The sequence below is a fragment of the Arvicanthis niloticus genome, chromosome 23, assembly GCF_011762505.2.
Source record: "Arvicanthis niloticus isolate mArvNil1 chromosome 23, mArvNil1.pat.X, whole genome shotgun sequence".
NCBI lineage: Eukaryota > Metazoa > Chordata > Mammalia > Rodentia > Muridae > Arvicanthis > Arvicanthis niloticus.
The window spans coordinates 7647239-7662935 of record NC_133430.1 but is presented as its reverse complement, the minus strand read 5'-3'; the positions used below and the strand labels follow the sequence as shown (position 1 = coordinate 7662935).

The following is a 15697-nucleotide window of genomic DNA, read 5'->3' as shown; positions in this document are numbered from 1 at the left end:
TATGCTGAAATTGGATCCTAACAAATTTAGCATATTCACTCAGTTGTTTTAACCTGTAAAAGTATGTGGTTGTTTTAAATAACAATACCAGCATATCGCCTATACTATGCTGCCAGCATAGCTTTAGATTTCCTGCAGTTCTTAATGTCTTTGGACTGCCAAACTGTTACTTTTTAAAGTCACTTGAGTCATGTGGTGTTTAAATGAAAATGGCCCCATGGTCTCATATATTTGAATGCTTGGTCCCCAGTTGGTAGAACTTTTGGGGAAGGATCAGGAGATGCAGCTTTGTTGGAGAAATGTTGTCACTGGGAGTGGGCTTTAAGGTTTCAAAAGACTCCATCATTCCCAGCATCTCTCTCTGTCTGTCTGTGTCTCTCTTGTCTGTTTCTGTCTGTCTTTCATTTCTGCCCCATCTCTTTAGCTCTTTCTACCTTCTGTGTATGGATTGCGATGTGAGCTCTCCGCTACTGCTCCAGCACCGCGCCTGCTCACTGCCGAGCCCCGTCATGATAGTCATGGTCTCACCCTCGGAAATAAACCATTTCTTTTCTAAGTTGCCTTGGCTGTGGTGCTTTGTCACAGCAATAGAAAACCTTGCTAAGACAAGCCATCCCTGCAGTACCCTCAGATGGTTACACAGTTAGATGCACCTATTTCACTGGTTTCGGAGAAAGAAGTTTTTTTTCATTTTATTTGTATTGTGGCTTTACAAAACTTTTTCATTATTCTAAGACACAATGAAATACTTTTCAAAAATCTTAGCTTCTATTCCTAATCCTTCTTCACAGTAACCAAAAAATAGGTAGCTAGTATTTTTCATGTATTTCAGATGAAGAAGAACTGTTATCATTCTTGGGGACCCATATCATCCCCAAGTAGAGCAGTGCCAAGTATTCAGAGGAGAGGGGAGGATTTGGATCAGAGCTCCCATCAGAAATGGGGAACTAGGGAGAAGGGAAGGAATTTATGAAAAATATTGACTGGAGCACTTTATTCTAAAGTTTGGCTTAAACACTGTAAGCACCTCCTTAACATGGCCATGTTTCTTCCTCTTTGAGTCCATTTTCCTGTAAGGTTAACATTCTAGGAAGGGGAATTACAGCCCACCCACTCCTCATCCCCCTCTCCTGCTTCCCAGTCCCTTTCTGGTAGACAGGCAGAGTTTCCCCTGGAAAGGTGCTGCCTGCTGCTGGAGGCCTGCAGTGCGGCTCAAGCCCTGGGCTCTGCTCCTTCCTTTCTGCCCGGCTGTAGGCCAGGAGAACTCTAGGCGTGATCTAAGAGGGTTGAGCAGAGCTTTAAACCCTCGATTATAGGGCTGGAGAGATGGTTCAGCAGCTAAGAACACTACACTCTCCCAGCAGACCTGGTTCTGGTTCCCAGCTCCAGCATTTGGTTAACAGTAACCTGTCACCTCAGTTCTGGGGCATCCAGCGCCATCATCTTCTTACCTCCCTAAGTAGCATGTATGTGGTACACATACGGGTGAGATAAAACATGGATATATAAAAAGTAAAGATAATTAAATGTTAAAAGTAAATATCCTAAGTTGTATGAATCAAGGAGTGATGTAGAGCTGCGAGTGGCTGTTTGCTTATCGCTGTAAGCTGTTATCTGTATTTAGCTCTTTGATCCTGTCAGTTTGAGCGAGTTGGTCTGTCTCTAATTCTCCTTTTGAATAAGGCTTTTAATAAGATAACTAATCTTAAGTTGACTGATTTAGAACCTGTGTGAAACCATGCGTCTGGATGTATTTATGAAGCTGTTTCCAAAAGGTCTTACTAGAGGAGGGAAGTCTACCGTGTGTGCAGACCATACTTTTTCACAGGCTGGGTAGTAGAATGAATGAATGAATGAATTTTTCACAGGCTGGGTAGTAGAATGAATGAATGAATGAATGAATGGAGAGCGTGAGCTGGGCACCAGCTCTCTTCCCTCTGTTTCCTGACTGAACAGCTCCTTCCTGTTTCTACTGCTGTGCCTGCCCTCCCCACAGCCTGCAACGGAACCTTCAAAACCTCGCTCACCTGTGTGCATGTCCTTCTCTCCTCTACTTGGCCATGATGCCACATCTGGGGTAGCATCTGGCACAAGGAATCAAAAGGGAGCTGCTGTACCAGGGCTCCTGCAGAAGTGCAGGTCTCCAGGAGGCCTCTGCACTATGGCACACCTGCCCTCCACCACCTCCCTCCCTGTCACCACTGCCTCACTTCGTGGCACTGATCCCCTGCTGGACTGGACGGCAAGCTGCTTTCTCTACATGAAAGCCAGGTTCATCCTTTCTTGCTGCCAGGAGCCATTTTCTTTGTTTATCTGATGCTTCCCTTTTTCGGTTTTCCCCGGGCTTTCCAGTTTTTTGGAACATTCTTTTGTCAGCAGATGTACTTTTGTTTCTAGTTTCTAAGCTCCAAAATTAAAATGTAGCCAAGTCACAGGAGTAGAGACCTTAATGCTAAAGGCAGAGGAAGTGTGGAGTCACCATCCATTCTGCTGTATCACATGTGTAAACCATGCGCATCTACCTGGAAACTGTAGATGTCCTCAGAAGATTACATGTATCAGATGTTGGATTACATAAGGTCTTCAGATACAATAAACGTCCACCTGAAAATATAGCAGACAGGAGGAAGACAGCACTCAGTCTGCGTGCAGGGTAGAATGCGTAGCTACACCAGGACCTGGGCTCCGGGGCTGCTGCTGGGGCTGCTGCTCACTGCTGGCCTGGGCTCCTCCTCAGGGTCTCATTGTGTGTGAGTGGTTAAAATGCCATGTTCTAGCCCTGCAGTTCCCGTGACTGTAACTCCTTGCCTAGGGGTGCCATCGTTTGTTTGGCAAAAGCTAGGTCTTCATTTGTTGGAAGCAAACATTCTTTTCCCACTTGATTTTCTTGAGGATGGAAGGGGAAGTGTCAGCAATAGCCTTAGGTTCCATCCTGTGGGTGACCTGCCATGTCACCCAGATTTGTTTGTGTTCATCTTCTGAGCATTGGAGACTTCATGTTGTTTTTGAGGCTCAGGCTCTTACGTGCTTGACAAAACCCTAATCGTTCCTCAGGTGCCATCTTTAATGCATTCAACTGAACCAACATAACTTTTCTTCAATAAAATTATAAGTATAGAATTTTATTAGCTTATAATCACTAAATCTAAATTTTAGGACAGAGGTATACTATGTTTATAGCCATGTAAAAATAAGTGAAATAAAAGTATTTCTATCCAATCATGAAATCTGATCAAAGATTTTCACAATCTTCTGTTTGGAGAGATTGCAAAGACTAATTTTGCTATTTTCCCTGATGATTGTGCATAGCCTGCAGGTGGTACATGGGGGAGGGGAGGGATTCCCAAGGATGTCCTGTGACAAACGTTGTAGAAATAATATAGCTGTCTTAACTATAGGAACTTAATTTTTACTTTTTTTTTTTTTTTTTTTTTTTTTTTTTTGGTTTGGAAGTCTTTGAACTTAAGTCTTTGTTTAAGTGCTAAACTTGAAGGCGTTGTCCCCACACAGGATCAGAAGGAGTCTGTAGAGGGCCGTGGCTACCTTCTGCATCAGCTGTCCCAGAACCCATGCTCCAAATGCATGCTAGTGACCCCTTGGCCCCTTGTGTTCAGTTGAGCGTCTTCTCAGGGCCAGCCCCTCTGGATAATTTCTAGCATCTCTATTCTTTCCTACCTTTAACTGACTGTGTGGCGGGACTCCCATGCTTGCCGGCTCCTGAGATTGGTCATGGTGTTTACCAGGCTGTCCATAGAGGGAGCTAGACCCAGATGTCCCATCTCCCCATTTTTAATTAAGATTTCTTTTTCTAATCTGATGTGTGTGTGTGCTTGACCTCATAGCACTTGTATAGAGGTCAGAATACAGCTTGCAGGATGCAGTTCTCTTTTGTCCTGTGAATCCCAGGGACTGAGCTCAGGTAATCAGGCATGATAGGAAGTCCTACCTTGCCGGGCAGTGGTGGCGCACGCCTTTAATCCCAGCACTTGGGAGGCAGAGGCAGGCTGATTTCTGAGTTTGAGGACAGCCAGGGCTACACAGAGAAACCCTGTCTCAAAAACAACAACAACAAAAAACAAAAGTCCTACCTGCTCTGCCTTCCTTCTAGTCCTAATTGTTTTCACTTCTTTATTTTATTTTTAAAAAATGTTTGTGTGAGGATGTTTTGTCTGCATGTATGTCTGTGCTATGTGCTTGCCAGAAGAGCATCAGATCCCCTAGAACTAGAGTTACAGGTGGTTGTGAGCTGCCATGTGGGTGCTGGGCCTTGAACTCACATCCTCTGGAAGAGCAGCATGTGCTCTTAACTGCTGGACCATCTCTCCATCCTAGTTTATCTGTTCGTCTGTTGTTTTGTTTTTGTTATTTTGTTTTGAGACAAGGTTTTCCTATGTTCTATCCCCAGTTAGCCTGGAATTCACTATGTAATCACTATGGAAAGCAAAGAGCTGCCCACCAACGCTTTTTTTCTTTTCTTTTCTTTTCTTTTTTTTTACATTTTGAAAAAACGGTCAAGCCATCGAGGGCTAGGTAAAGACACCTTCTTTTGTTGCTGTTGTTGTTGGTTTGTTTTACTTATAATTGGGTGTGGTGACACACACCTTTAGTCCTAGCACTCAGGAGGCAGAAGCAGGTGTATCTCTGAGTTTGAGGCAAGCCAGGGCTACACAGAGAAAACACCCGTGTGTGTGTGTGTGTGTGTGTGTGTGTGTGTGTGTCTGTGTGTGTGTCTGTGTCTATGTGTGTGTCTGTGTCTGTGTGTGAGTTGGTGTGACTGTTCTCCTTCCACCCTGTATATTTCAGGGATCAAACTTAGGTTGTTGGAATGTATTTTGGGCAAACATTTTTCATCCCACTGAGCACCCCAGCCCATGGTTCTAAAGATAGGGTCTTATGTAACTTGGGCTAGCCTCACACATGCTAGGCAGCCATTGAGCTCCACTTCAAACCACCTTCCCTTCTTTGAGGTCACAGAAGGCTTCTGTGTTTGTTGTGGTCAAGAGCAGAGGAAGCCGTTTCTTACCTACCCTTGGTTAGCCTGGCTGAGACGCAGAGGTCTGTAGCTCTATAGCTCCAGGCGTGGGTGAGGCCACTTGTGGGAATGTGTACGTCTCAGGACAGCTCCTTGGAATTCCCTCATGAGGCTGCCGTTTCTGCATCCTGCCCACCAGCAGTTCCTCTGCACTTCTAACATAGTTCAGGGCTAAGAGTCCCACATTGTTTCCATGTAGACCAACAGTATCAGTATCTCAGGTTTGGGGGACTACCTATGCTTTTTATCACATGGTCTTTTTTTTTTTTTTTGGTTTTTCGAGACAGGGTTTCTCTGTGTAGCCCTGACTGTCCTGGAGCTCACTCTATAGACCAGGCTGGCCTCGAACTCAGAAATCTGCTTGCCTCTGCCTCCCAAGTGCTAGGATTAAAGGTGTGAGCCACCACTGCCTGGCATCACATGGTCTTTATTTTGTCTTTACGTTTTAAAACCTAAAAATGATTCTGATTTTAGGGCCCTAGAAAACTAGGTTGCTGTCCAGATTGACTGAAGATGGCATTTGCTAATCCCAGATCCGCAGTCTTTGGTGTATGCCCTAGAGAAATTTGTCCACGTGCCTCAGAAGAGATGAGTTAGGATGTGGAGAGCTGACTGTGCAGAATACAGAAACTGGATCACCATTTGCATGAAAGAAAGAAGATGAAGTGTATCCCATAGTAAACATGGAAATGTTTGTAATGCTAGAGGCATGGCAGGGTATTGACCAGAAGAGAAACATGAGCTGGATGTGGTGGCTCACACCTGTAATCCCAGCGTTTGAGACGTTGAGGGGATATCAAGGACTGGAGGTCATCTTCAGCTGCATAAGTCTGAGGCTTGTCCAGTGAGTCTGTGTCTCAGTAATACAAACAAGGGGCTGCAGAAGTGGCTGCTCTTGCAGACCCTGGTTTGATTCCCAGCACCTGTATGATAGCTCACAACTGTTTAGAATTACAGCTTCAGAGAATCTGGCACTTTCTTCCGGCCTGCTGGGCTCTAGGCATGCCTAGACATAAATGTAGTCAAAACATCCATACACATAAAACAAAAGTTTTAAATATGAATGCTGGTAATATTCTTAAACAGAAAGACTGTTTACATTTGGAGAGAGGTGGGAGGGAACAAGGAAGGAGTAGCCCTGTGCTCTGACTGAAGGGCATTCTGCACATGGGCTTAGAGCCTACCACATCCTCCCGAAGCACTGTCCTCAGTGGGCTGACCACAAGAGGAAAGGTGGAGACAGGTCTCCAGCAGCTATGAATCAACAGTGACCACCACCCTGGCTCCTCAGCTCCTCTGCTGATAGTGAGCCTCATTGCTGAGCTGGACATTAAAGTTTAAACAGAAAGTGAGTCTTACTCTTTTTTGAGATTTACGTACTCTAGATCTCTTATATTTCCACATGAATTTAAAGATTATCCTATTAATTTTTGCATTAAAAAGCGCAGAGGATCACTATTGGGCCGTGCCCTGCATTCTAGCACCACACTGGCATACCGTGCTGTCCTCGGGAGGGCTTTGCTCATCTGGGGTCAGTTTACTGTAGTGCACTTTTGAGCATTGCCATTGAGAGCACAGCAGCTTGATAGAAGCTTTCTGAAGCAGAGGAAACAGAATATTATCTCTTTTTTGTGAATCAGAAAGTAGGAAAGTGCAGGAATTAATGTTCCAAACAGGATTATTAGGTTGACATTCGGCCTCTGAGAGCGTAACATGCCGCAGATGCCGAGTGTTCGGTGGGAAACCACACTCTCCTAATTGGGCTAGAAAGCATGGGTTTTTTAGTTTGTTTGTTTTTGTTTTTCGAGACAGGGTTTCTCTGTGTAGTCCTGGCTGTCCTGGAACTCACTCTGTAGACCAGGCTGGCCTCGAACTCAGAAATCTACCTGCCTCTGCCTCCCAAGTGCTGGGATTAAAGGCGAAAGCATGGTTTTTTAAAAAACTCTTTTAGCTTAAATATATTGCCTGTAGAAAGTTACTATACCATGCGTTCGTGTGTGTGTGTGTGTGTGTGTGTGTGTGTGTGTTTTAGGAAATGAAGCTGTTGGGGGTGGCACACACCTTTAATTCCAGCACTTGAGAGACAGAAGCAGGCAGAGCTCTCTGAGGCCAGCCAGGGCTACAAAGAGACACTGTGTTTTGGTAGGAATGAGGGGAGGATGTTAGAAAAGAAAAAGAAACCGGGCTGGAGAAATGGCTCAGTAGTTAAGAGCACTGACTGCTCTTCCAAAGGTCCTGAGTTCAATTCCCAGCAACCACATGGTGGCTCACAACCATCTGTAATGGGATCAGATGCCCTCTTCAGGTGTGTCTGAAGAGAGTGACAGTGTACTCATCATATACATAAAATAAATAAATAAAGTCTTTACAAAAGAAAAGAAAGAAAAAGAAACCATGTGATGCCTGTGGCCTGTCATCTTTGTGTAATCTGTGTCCCTGTGGAGAACCTGTCACACTATTTACAGGTAAGAATAATTTAACTATGCCTGAGTTTTTAATTTAAAACTCAGAAGATAGTGAAAGGTCTAAGACTCCCCAGAAGGGGACCCCACTCGAGTGTCAGGATAGCACATACACCCAAAGACCCACAAGAGACCTACTTGATGCAAGCACATGAGGCCGTTTAATCAGAGCTCTGGGCCAGTCCATATCTTCATATCTCACATAGGGGATAGAGGGACTGACCCCTCGGCTCAGGGTCTAGGGTTTATATATGGGCGGGGTGGAGAAAAGGGGGAACTTTCGCGAGAGTGCACACGATTGGTTGTTTTACTTTTTGAACATCAGCAGGCTATACTGGTCCATGGGGCAGGGTGTAGTTCCTCTCTTGGCCAGTCAGTTTCTGGGATGTTTTAACAGGCCTTTGTCTTATAACTCCACCTCCTCTGTAACTAATTAACTGGGCCCAAACTTGCTGGCAGGCACTTTTAACTATTTAGGTTAGGGAAAAGGAATGGAATCACAGGGCCCTGTTATTTTTATTAGTTTGGGCCTATTTCAAAATTCTCTTTCAATAGCATGAGTGAAAGATACTTCAATGAAAAGTAGCATAGACTCATAAGTAATAATAATTCAAGTTTTCATGTGCTGATAAGAGAGTTCTTCAGGATACATTGTTGGAAGCAAATGAAAACTATGGCTTAATTCAGACATTGGACAGTTGGTGAAGGAAGACACGGCTGCTTGCTTGTGCATTGGCTGTGTTGCCGCATGTCTTTCTAAGCATAAGAAGGAATCTTTTGTGCTGGGTAGTTATAGTCAGAGAATCTGGAATTATTTTGTTTTCTAAGGATGTGGACTATTATAATAAAAAATGGGAATCTTAGGCCCCTTGATTGTCCACAGCTCACAGCACTGTATACCTTTAGCATTAGGGGTGAATGTGACCTGCTTTATCTACTGTGTATTCAGTATCACAAGCTAATCAAATTTAAATTGTATTATTTTGAGTAAATTATTTTTGCATTAGTTTACATCCAGATTTTTACATTAAGATGAGAAGTCACTCCCTTTAATAAAGCCCAGTGGCTTTAGTCTGCTTTTCAGTGGTATAGTTACCACCATTCTCTAGTTCCAGAGTAGTCTTACCTCTCCACTGAGATGCCCCACACCCCCAGCAGTACCTGTCCTGTTATTTTTAACAAAACCTCAAACATTTGATTTTACCAATAAAGACTCTGGAGCCAAATGCTGGGGGGAAACCTGCTGGCTCAGAGAGGCAGAATAGTACCCAGCTAACCCTCCTCCCAAAAGGAGAAGCCCACTGTCCTTCTCCAGGCCTTCTCTAAACCCTCAAACCAAATGTCCCTCCCTTCTACTTCCTGTGTGTCTATCAGTCCTCCTGGCTTCCTCTTACTCTCTTTCTGTCTCTTTTTTTTCCCCTATGTTCACTTCCTGTCAACTACATGCTTGTTCCACCTCTTTTTTCTTTTTTTAAGATTTATCTATTTTATATATGTGAGCACATTGTTAATGTCTTCAGACACACCGGAAGAGGGCATTGGATCCCATTACAGATGGTTGTGAGCCACCGTGTGGTTCCTAAGAATTAAACTCAGGACCTCTGGAAGAGCAGTCAGCTCTTTACCGCTGAGCCATCTCTCCAGCAGCCTTGCTCTGCCTCTTGACCTATGGTTGACTTTATTCAGCCCTGTTTACAATAAACAGAAAGCTCTTGGATTAAAGTTGTGTCCTAGAGTGAGCTGAACCACAACTAGAAACAAGTTTTTTCAGTAAATAGCACAATTTTGGGGTTCATAATATGATCAGATATCCTGCAACACTGTCCCACATTCTTCCCCTGGCTTCTGCAACATGGGTCCCTGCTGCTCAGATGTTTTTTTCAGCTTTCACTGCTGGTAGACACACAGCACACAAGCCTGCTTTTCCCATTCCCGTGGTTCCTTTTCTCTGAGCTAGCTACTTCACAACTGCTGAGCTCAAGAATGGCTGTTGAGGGATGTGGACAGGTTGTCAGAAGCCTAAGGAAGGTAGCTCTTGGGGGTCTTCAGGAGAATGAGGTGAATCCTGACAGACCTGCGTGCTCTAGGTATTCTTTGCCTTTGGTAGCAGATTCCTGCAAGGATTTCATTAATATGCTTAGTATAGCTTTTTCTTGGTTTTTTTTTTTTTTTTTTTTTTTTTTAAATCTGTTTGCTTTTCTTTGGCATTTTACAAAAACAAAGACCTGCAATTGTAATCTTTACTTGTTTACATAGAACATAATGTGTTGTAGAAAGAGAAAGATTATTCATCATTGGCTTGGCCCTTCTGTGTGGTGGTTTGAATAAGAATGGCCCCATAGACTCACATATTTTAATGCTTAGGGAATGGCATTAGGAGGTGTGGCCTTGCTTGAATGGGTGGGGCCTTGGAGGAAGTATGTCATTGAGGGTGAACTTTAGGTTTTTTAAATTCCCTAGCCAGGCCCAGGGTTTGATCTACCTTTGTTGCCTTTAGAACCAAATGTAGAGCTCTTCAGCTACCTCTCCAGCACCATGTCTGCTTGTGTGCCGCCTTGCTTCCCACCTTAGGACTGAAGGACTAAAGCCCTGAACCTGTAAGCCAGCTTCAGTTAAATGGTTTCTTTAAAGAGTTGCTGTGGGGACCCGAGAGATAGCTCAGCAGTTAAGAACACCAACTGCTCTTCCAGAGGTCCTGAGTTCAATTCCCAGCAACCACATGGTGGCTCACAATCAGCTGTAATGGGATCTGATGCCCTCTTCTGGTGTGTCTGAAGAGAGCAATGGTGTACTTATATACATAAAATAAATAAATAAATCTTTTTAAAAACGACAATAAAAGCCGGGCGGTGGTGGCGCACGCCTTTAATCCCAGCACTTGGGAGGCAGAGGCAGGCGGATTTCTGAGTTCGAGGCCAGCCTACACAGAGAAACCCTGTCACGAAGAAAAAAAAAACAAAAAAACGACAATAAAAGAAGCAACTTTGAAAAGAAAAGTTGCTGTGGTCATCAAGTCTCTTCACAGCGGTAGAAACCCTAACTAAGACAGACCTTGGGCCAGGAGTGCAGTATTGCTGTGACAGGCGTGGCCATGTGGCTTCTCCTCGGCAGAACGTGGACTTTGGGGCTTTGGAAAGCAGTTAGATGCTTTAAGTGGGGCTTAATGGGTTATACTATTAGAAGCAAGAAAGACAGTGATGCTGAGATTAGTGTAGATTATGATGGCCTAGCTCAAGAGGTTTTAAAGAAGAAAAATACTAGTATGTAGCCTAGAGATTGCTCTTGTGATATTTTGACACTTTCTGGCTGCTTTCTGCCCTTGTCTTAAAAAAAAAAAATCTGTCTGAGGCTAAATTAAAAGGCTATGGATTAGCTTTGGCAAAGGACATTCCCCACAGCCTAGTATTTATTGACTGTGTTGCTTGGTTGTTAGTGGCCATGCTTGTGCAGATTTATAATGAAAAGGAGCAAGCTGAGTAAGAAAAAATACAAAAGAAGAGGAGCACCAGGAAGTATGGAGTCAAGTCCAGTGTTCAGGGAGACAAACAGATTAGAGACAACAGGCTGAATTGAATAAAAAGAGTGGTGGGCTCAGGGTAAGACCCCATACAGCTATGCTTCCAACTTTAGTAAAGAAATCTTAAAAAGCTTAGGTCAGACAGTGGTGGCCTTTAAGTCCAACACTCATGGAGGCTGAGCTAGGTGGATCTCTGAGTTGAAGGTAGCCTGGTCTATAGATATAGTTCCAAGACAGCCAAGCTTAGGCAGTGAAGGAAACCACCTAAAACAGAAACCTGATGAAAATGTATTTAAATAAGAGTCCATGTTCCAGCACAAGCAAATAATAGAACGTGACAGCTTTGGTCACATGGTTCTGGCTTTAGAGTCAAGAATACAAGAAATGGGTTATGGACTCTCCTTCCACAACTAAGCAAAGTTGCTGATGTCAGGTGTGTGTCAGGGTGTGCCTGCATGGAGGTCTAGAGAGGCCATTGATGGTGAAGCCTGGATTGTCTTGGAGACCCTAAGATGTTGGAGATGGCAGAATCATGCAGTACTTACCAAGGAAGCTGCAGATTGGGTGTGGAATCAACCCTGGAAAGAGAAGTGTGTTTCAGTCAACAAACGTGAAACAAGTTGGAGATTTGAAGAACACTTTGACATGGAAGTGTAGAGTTTAGACTTTGCCCAGCTGGTTTTTGGTCTTGCTTTAGTATTTCCTCACTGTGTTCCCTTTTCTTCCTTTTGGGATGATTACATATATTCTATGCTGTTATATATGTTGGAAGTATGTGGTCTGCTTTTTCATTTTGATTGTATAGAGGATTACAGTTGAGAGATTGCCATGAGTCTCAGAAGAGATTTTGGACCTTTTAAACAGGGTTGATACCGATGGACTATTTGAAGTAGGACTGAATGCATTTCTGCCTTATATAGCTTCAAGCCTGTGGGGCCCAGGGAGTGGAACTTGATGGTTTGAATAAGAATGGCCCCCATAGACTCATATGTAGGCATACTGTCTTGTAGGCTGTGTAAAGTTTACCCTTGGGTTATTCGAATGCAGATTTCTCTGTCCTCATATCTTGTTTCAGTCCAGACATGCCATTGTAATGCTTATACCAAGAATCTCCTGTCTCAAGTTTGTGTAAATAGTTCTTACCATTTATTTGCTGCCTGGTCAATAAATACTTATCACCCAATAAATAGCTGGGCAGAATAGAAAATAGGGTGGGACATCCCACTAGTGAGAGGAAGGAGAGGAGGGGGGTCAGATCCTGGGGAGAGCAGAGGAATTGGAGCCATGAGGAAAGGGTCTGAAGAGCCAGATTAATAATGATATGCAAGTATCATGGGAAGGGGCTGGGAGGTAGCAGGTTACCTGTTTAAGATACATCATTAACTGCTCAGCCACTGAGGTGCAGTCTTAAGTAAGTCTTAGTTCCTTTGTGGAGTTAGTGGGGTTAGCATGAGGTAAATGAGTACAGACACTGGATTAATTCACTTTTACATTTATATTGAAAATAATTGATTTCACAGTTTTTCTTTTTTTATTTATGTCCGTTGGTGTTTTGCCTACATGTATATCTGTGTGAGGGTGTCAGATGTCCTAGAATGGGAGTTACAGACAGTTGTGAACTACCATGTGGGTGCTGGAAATTGAACCTGGGTCTTCTGAAAGAATAGCCAGTGCTCTTAACCACTGAACCATCTCTCCACTCCAACTCATATTTTAATGCTTAGGGAGTGGCACTAGGAGGTGTGGCCTTGTTTGAGTAGGTGTGGCCTTGTTGGAGAAAGTATGTCATTCACTGGGCGTGTCCTTTAGAGTTTCAAATGTCGCTCCTTCTGCTGCCTTGGATCCAGACTTAGAACTCAGCTACCTCTCCAGTACTGTCTGCCCGTGTGCTGCCATGCTTCCCGCCACGATGATAATGGACTAAACCTCTGAACCTGTAAGCCAGCCCCAATTAAATGCTTTCTTTTATAAAAGAAGTTGCTGTGCTCTTTTCATAGCAATAGAAACCATAACTAAGACACTTAGAAATAGAAACTCAGTTACCCTTATCTCTTTCATGAGACCCTTACTTGATATAGCTTCCTGAGCGCTATAGAGCAGAGCACCAGACCAAAGCTCTGAGGAGCTGAAATCTTTGTTCATTCCCAACGTTGCACAAATTACAACAGTTATTAAAGTTTTCTGTTCCTGAAGTCAGTTTGTCACAAAATATTTGAGGTGAGTGGCTCAGCCTCGCCTCTTTATTAACTCAGTAAGCACACACTGAGCCTGGCTGCATGTTAGGCACTACTCTGATCATGTGGGGGGCGGGCTATCAGTCAACTGAAGATCCAAATTCCATCCCCTATCCAAGGCTGCTGTTCTCCTGTGGGAACAAGCACACGAGGATTGCTTGGAGCGCCTTTGGAGGAAGGAGGGGACGCTCGCTGTGAGGTTGGCTGTTAGAGATACTGGAATGTCCCTGGGGACATAGAATGGTTGATGATGGGCAGCCAGTGAGCTTCCTGCAGGCCATTTTCACACATAGCTCAGAAAGCTAAGCTGTCATTCCTGTGAACAGGCTTCTCAAGTGCAAACTGCAGGCAGAGTCACTGATCCCTTGACGTGGTCTTGAAAACTTACTTTTACAGTCCATAGATTTCACACAAGGTGTCTTCATGTTACCACAGCAGTGTTCTCTTTTATTAAAGCTCACTCAGGTGTGGCTGGACCATCAGCTCATTAGTTGATCTGCTGCTGGCAGTCACTTTTGTATAGTCCTAGCCATGAAACATTTGTTCCTTGTACCTCAGAAAGAATGCAGAAAGCAGTATGTGAGCAGAGCTTAGGGAAAGAGGAGGACTTGGCTCTGCCCTAGCCTTCCCCTGAGCACTTGTATCTGCTCTGCGGGGCTGCCTGGTGCTAGTTCATAGCTCAGAGTCCTATACTGTCAAGAGAGGTAAGTGAATCCTGAAGGTAGATGCTCTAGACACTGAGTTGACAGGATCTGACCTATTTCCGTTTGGAGGGTTTTATTTTATGTTTGTTTTTTGTTTGCTTTTGAGATGGTTTTCATAGATCCCACACTTACAATGCATGTGAGGCTGACCTTGAGCTACCAGTCTGCCAGCCTTTGCCTTCCGAGTGCTAGGAGTACAGGCGCCGCCATGACTCATTTTGTTTGACACTAGAAATCAAATCCAGAACAACTCTCCACCAACTGAACTGTATTCATGGCTAGTCAAACCCAGATTTTTTTTTTTTTTTTGAAGTAGGAAAAATAAATTGGGCGCGGCTACAGTGTATTTTTTAAGAGAGCTGATAACTTTTGAAAGCCCTGTTTAGTTAGCAGATCCATGGTATGCTGAGGAAAGGGATTGAGAGCGGAAAGACAGGAAAGTAAACTTTGTATTTCCGAGGCCACCACAGGTGTCTTTCTCTGACCTGCTGAGGTGCCCCGGAAACAGGACTGGTGGGACTGTGCAAGCCGAGCTGAGACGAAGTATATCAGTGCCTCTGTGCTAGAACCACCCTAGCACACAGGCACTCGGGGTCTCCGGGAGGAGGGCTGCCAATGCGGCCCAAACTTCATGGAGATCGCAACTGTCTATCATTCAAAATTCCTTGTTATAAAACTTAGCACTGGTGGTGGGATATCCAGAAAGTAAGGAAAGAGAAGCTAGCCTTTCTACCACCGTTTGGGCTCACTCCATGTGTGCTGTCAGCAAATGCTGGCAAGTACTGAAGGTGATTGCTTAAGGTTGATGGGTATTTATTGATGCTAGCTATAATCTTCAGTAAAGTCAGTTTTCCCCAGGAACCTCGTCAACTGCTTTATGTTCTTGCTTACTTTTGCTTACTTGACCTCGAGGCTCAGCCAACGGAGCTGCTTAGTCTGGGATCTTTGTGGCTGACTTGTGCTGTCATTGTTCATCATGGGAGAGGTGGAAGGCAGAGAAACTGGTGGCCAGGAGTGGGAAGTGAACCTGCCCCGGGGCTCAGGAGACAGTCTCATGTCCCTCTGCCAGGCCTGACACTTGTACCAGCCTGCCCCTTAGCCCCACGAAGCCTGTGTTCCCCCATAGGCTCCATGTGACAATACCATGGCTCTGTCATACGTGGGCTGACTCAATGTTCCAGGCTTGGTAAACTGAGGACAGAAACAAGGGCCTTTTGTCCCGAAGGCACACTCATACATGACTCTTCTGGTCTGGTCATACCCCATCTTCAGTAAGTACTACTGCCGGGACAAGAGGGAGGGTTCTTAGACAGGCCCTAGTCCGTTTATAACAGTATAGTGGGAGCGACAGTCAGGGAGCTAACCAGAAAATAAAGCCGGCCAAGAATGGCTGTTGCTAGGGCTGAAGAGATGGCTGGGTGGTTAAGAGCACCTACAGTTCTTGCAGAGCGCCTGAGTTTGACACCCATAGTAGGTAGATTACAACCACTTGTAACTCCAACTCTAGAGGATCTAACGTCTTTTGCTTCTAAGGACACTTGCACTGATTTGTGTCTCGACATGTAGATCACACACACACACACACACACACACACACCTAAAAACAAAACAGAGCTTAACAGCAATAGCTGTTGCTTTGACCAAATCATTGCAATGAAGGTTTTTTTTGGTGTTTTTTTGTTTGTTTGGTTGTTTGGTTGGTTGGTTGGTTGTTTTGGTTGTTTTTTTTTTTTTTTTTTTTTTTTTTT

General features: G+C 44.3%; 1 protein-coding gene across 5 annotated transcripts in view; it reads left to right on the top strand.

The window, feature by feature from the left end:
- The window catches only part of Traf3 (TNF receptor associated factor 3), a 100248-nt gene that overhangs the window by 54613 nt on the left and 29938 nt on the right, over window positions 1-15697 (top strand). The gene's annotated exons all lie outside the window — the stretch shown is intronic.